We start from the raw sequence: 5,029 nt of genomic DNA, 5'->3' as shown, positions 1-5,029 counted from the left end.
TTTGCAAAGAATGTGCCCTTTCGCTGTCTTGCCTGCTGAGATTGCAGAAGATGTGCACCATAGAGGCTCACACACTCAGATTTACAACTGCAGAAACAGTGTTTACATGCCACATATTTTAATGCATAAGAATGATTTTGTTCATATTAAAACACAATATTTTACATATGATGAAACTAGTGTAAGAGATTGAGTCAGCAACAGCGTTATAACCTAGAGGCTGAGGAGTATTTCTGTTCACAAGCAGGTCTGACCCAGAATCAGATGTTTTCTGGGTTTCTGTCTGCAGCCACAGGAGAAAAACGTTTCAAAGCTGAGCCCCGACCAGTGTTGAGGAGGTAACTTTATCCATCCCTTTCATTCCAGCCTCAAGGGGGACGTCCCAGCTCCCAGCTTCCTGAAGAACAATATGAGCCCTAATCTGAATATCCCATTCCCCCTTCTAGAAAGTTCTCTGTAGAACGATATAAAGAGCAGGAGAGTTTGTCACAGTTACACTTTTCCACAGGACACAACCGAGAAGAGAAACCCTGCAAATCCAGCGCAAGGTAAGGATTAGAAGATAACCATCTTTGCTTTCAGGGAGGAATGCATTGTGAAAACGTGGGGCTTTGTTATTTATGGTTTAAAGATACAGTGCCTCATTTTAACCCATTTTAACCCATACTCTCTAAATCTCATCTCTCTCTGTTTGATTGCACACAGAATATTATAGTTTATCTTTTGTGAAAAAAGAAATTAATCTTTGGCATAGCTCAAAGTTTTCACAATGTATACCAGCATGCTGTTACTAAAGCTATTGTGTCTTGCATGCACTTTGTTGCAATTAAATGAAGGGAAGTACTGTATAAGCACCCAATCTGTTTTTTAACTAAAATCCATCACTATTTGATGAAGAGAGGTTCAAATCTGTCCTCGAGAAATAGGTGCTGCTTGTTTGTGGCACAGCTGACTGGATCAAAGTTATTATCGGGTCAAAAAGAGACAATGGAAAACATTTATGTGTCTGATTGAGGGGAAGTGATGACTAACTTGTTAAAAACCTAAATGTTTTAGTCTAAAAGGTTGGAAACTAGGATATAAAATGAAGAAATTAGAAATTAACACAGAATGTCTCCACCAGAGCCTGTATACTGTTTTACTGTCTGCTCTATATAGTATTACATAAACCTCTTGTCTTTCAGAATGAAAATGGCAGACATGAAAACATCTCAAGGTATCCGACCATGATGTGAAGTCATTTCTGCTGTATCACAAAAAATACAAATAACAGAGATGTAGACAACATATCTGCAGAATTGTGGAGGTGGATTAGAAAGTTGCTGCTGCAGTGGGTTAATTACAGCCGTTTGCATTGGGATCTTTGTTTGAACAAGTGATGGGATGAGGACATAGCCTGCAGGCACACGCCCATTCTCGAGACAAAAGATGGCTCAGAGCCCTGCAAAAGAGAGCATGTAAAAGTAAGACTGCACTACAGGTCTATACAGTGAAAGGTACTGATTTCTGATCTTGACTTCTACTGGCTTGAAAAGGAGTCATTAAAGCCGTCAAAGTGCAGATGTGCAACAGTTTGCATTGATCCCAATAAATGTAGAGAACAGAACATTTCAGTGTCCAGTCAGCACAGAGCCTCACTCTGGGTGGACTGCAGCTCTAGCTGTACAGCTAAGCCTCAGTTGCTGCTGACGTGGCGAGAGTCTGGAGGCGTTCCCAAGTTTCTGTGTGGGCTGAGACAACCCTGCCCTGCCACGCCACTAAAACCTCCACATCTGAATCACATAGTCTGCGCTCTGGCATTTTGTTAAGATATATGACTGTATCAAATCAAAACACTTACAACAATCTTTATTGTTTTTTCACAAACTCTCTCTGAGGAGACATGTCTTCCTTCTCAAACTCAATACACATTAATAATATTTAAGCAAACCAACCCACATTAAGAGATGTTAACCTATCTTTGTCTTTTGTTACTTTTGCACAGGCTGTGACAGCTGCTTTTTGAGACAGACAGGATGTGGATGACTAACATTGTAGCTCTTTGTCTGCTGGCCCTAGTGGCCTCCGCAGAGGATAAAAAGCTGAGCAGCCATGCCACACGCTGGCTGATAACAGCGCAAATCTGGCCTTCAGGTCTGACATCTATATATTACTGTAATCATACTGAAATGTATAGTGATGCTCTGGTTTTGCATGTGCACTTTTGGTTACATTTGTCTTGCTCAAAACACAAGCAAACAATTTTTCTTGTGATTGTGATTCAGCCTCTACCACAACATGGCAAAAGAGAAAGACACTGAAAACATCCTCATCTCTCCTGTGGTGGTGGCTTCTTCTCTGGGCATGGTGGCCCTCGGTGGCAAGGCATCCACTGCCTCGCAGGTCAAAACCGTCCTCAGTGCTGAAAAACTGAGGGATGAGCATCTACATGCAGGCCTGTCAGAGCTGCTCTCTGAGGTAAGTACAACCATATAAAACACTGTATATTATATCTTATAATTAAAGTGGATCCAAAGTCAAACTTGACCCTCAGTACTCATTGCACATTTGTCACCGTTTATACAATGTTCTTTCCCAGGTGAGTGATGCTAAGACACGCAACACTACTTGGAAGATCAACAACCGCCTCTATGGCCCCAGCTCAGTCTCCTTTGCTGATGATTTTGTGAAAAAACAGCAAGAAGCACTACAACTACGACCATTCAAAAATAAACTTCAGAGACAAGAGGAGTGCAGTCAACTCCATCAACGAGTGGGCAGCCAAGTCCACAGATGGCAAGCTGCTGAGATCACCAAGGATGTGCAGAACCCAGATGGAGCCATGATTGTCAACGCTATGTTTTTAAGCGTGAGTATGAAATAGTGTCTTTTTTTTTTTTAATTCTCATAGTTAATAACACATGGAGATGTCAAAGGATTGGGCACATGTGTAACTGAGTCCAATGTGTTTTGTCCAACAGCTCACTGGGATGAGAAATTCAGTGCTGAAATGGTGGACACACGTACTTTCCTGGTAACCCGCTCGTTGACCATTGGAATTTCCATGATGCATCGTACAGGTGAGTTCTTCATTAACTCTACTTCTGACTTTTTCTTATGTTTTCAAAGCTGCAAGCAAGATATCCAAATTGTCTGCTCTTTGCAGGTTTGTATGACTTCTACGAGGACAAAGAAAACCGTTTATTTGTGCTGGATATGCTCTGGGCCAGAAGCAGGCCTCTATGATTCTTATCATGCCCTATCACCTGGAGCCCTGGAACGCCTGGAGAAACTTCTGACCAGGAAGCAGGTGGACACCTGGATCAGCAAGCTGGAGAGAAAGGCCGTGGCCATTGCCCTCCCCAAAATGCATTGGAAGCCAGCCACAACCTGCAGGTAAATGGTGGCAAATTGATGGGCCAATTATAACAATAAAGTTGACTTATAGACCTCTTAAAATCAATCAACAACTCTTTGAATTGAGCAATTCTGCATCTTTTCTAGAAACATCTGGCTGAGCTCGGCCTGACCGAGGCCGTTGACAAAGCCAAGGCTGACTTGTCAACATCTCTGGAAAGAAGGACCTCTACCTGTCCAATGTCTTCCATGCGTCAGCTTGGAATGGACACGGCTGGAAACCCGTTCGACACCAGCATCTACGGCAGCGACAAGCTGAGGAACCCCACACTTTTCTACGCAGATCACCCCTTCATTTTCCTAGTGAAGGACAACAAGACCAACTCTATCCTGTACATCGGCAGACTAGTTAGACCTAAAGGAGACAAGATGCGTGATGAGCTATAATGTTAGTGTTATGAATTGTGGTGGGTGGCTCTTACTGTTACCTCATGAGCACATTCCATAGACAAACTGTGGACTGAGTACCTAAGCCTACTATTACTTTATAGGTACACCAAACATTCCCAGGGAACATTCTACAAATGCATTGAATCCTTTTCTTCTTTGAGATGAACAAACGGTAGACAACATGCTTATATTAAGTAAGTTTTCTTTACACCTTGTTTTTCGAAAATATGTGTGCATTTTCTTGCATCACTTTAATGTTTAAAGTAAAAAAAGATCGTTGCACGTTGTTTTCCAGCTCTGTCTCACTTCTTTCCTCCATGCATTCTGTGGTTTAAATCTTGCCTCCAGTCTGCACTGAATTGTTCCCCTGCTCAAGCTGAATGTGCTGAGGAAAGGTGGAGGAAGCGTGGTGCTTAATTCATTTGCCAACCATACTGTGCCATTTTGTTGCTGTAGGTAGTTTCCACAAAGAAGCTGTTGGAATTGTGTGATTATGTAATGTGTTAATTTTTCAATAAAAAATAACAAAGAGGATCTTTCTGTGTGTTTTATTCTTTGCAAATCATATCTGAATACCATCCAAGCACAGTTCATACAGTCTTTTAGAGCGTTGCACGGAGGATGTGAGCTAGAGTCATCTCGAAATTATAGGAAAACAATCTTTCCAGTTGGCTGGAGGTCAAACCAATCATCACAGGTCTGGGATGTAGGGGCTATTGCTAATCTGCCATAGACAACTATCCAGGGAATGTTGTGGTTAATTTCCCTTACCACCACTGGCTTAAACATTAATGTCAGTGGGATCTTTGTTGGCACAGACCAAACAGACGAAAAGCAGTCTTGCAGTGCCCAAACTGGAGTGCATGGTTCTCATGGTGATTGGGAATCTTCTGCAGTTCTAGCACAGTAAATACAAAGGTGTAGTTGCAATGCAACATATTGACAAAACAATATAAATGTGTAGTTTTAGAGGTGAACTTTATAAAGTTAACTTGAATACTTCTCTCTTACAAAAATGATGCAATCGCATTTGTGAGAAATAAATGCCGAAGGATTTCTCTGTAAGAGATGTAGCGCCGCCTTCTGGTTGCAAAGAGGAAAGGAACCGCCACACTGTAAGGAACGGCAAACAATGAAGGTGTTACAAATTAATATTTAATAACTTAATTATGCCTTATTTACATAACATGCACATACTTCGCATTGCAGCAATAAATAGAACACAAATAATGTATATATATAT

General features: G+C 41.5%; 1 pseudogene; it reads left to right on the top strand.

The window, feature by feature from the left end:
• Positions 1 to 374: 374 nt before the first annotated feature.
• LOC116674485 (serpin H1-like) lies at positions 375 to 4,029 on the top strand (annotated as a pseudogene).
• Positions 4,030 to 5,029: the final 1,000 nt, after the last annotated feature.

This window comes from Etheostoma spectabile, unplaced genomic scaffold (genome assembly GCF_008692095.1).
Source record: "Etheostoma spectabile isolate EspeVRDwgs_2016 unplaced genomic scaffold, UIUC_Espe_1.0 scaffold00000356, whole genome shotgun sequence".
Taxonomy (NCBI): domain Eukaryota; kingdom Metazoa; phylum Chordata; class Actinopteri; order Perciformes; family Percidae; genus Etheostoma; species Etheostoma spectabile.
This window is presented reverse-complemented; position numbering and strand designations above follow the sequence as displayed.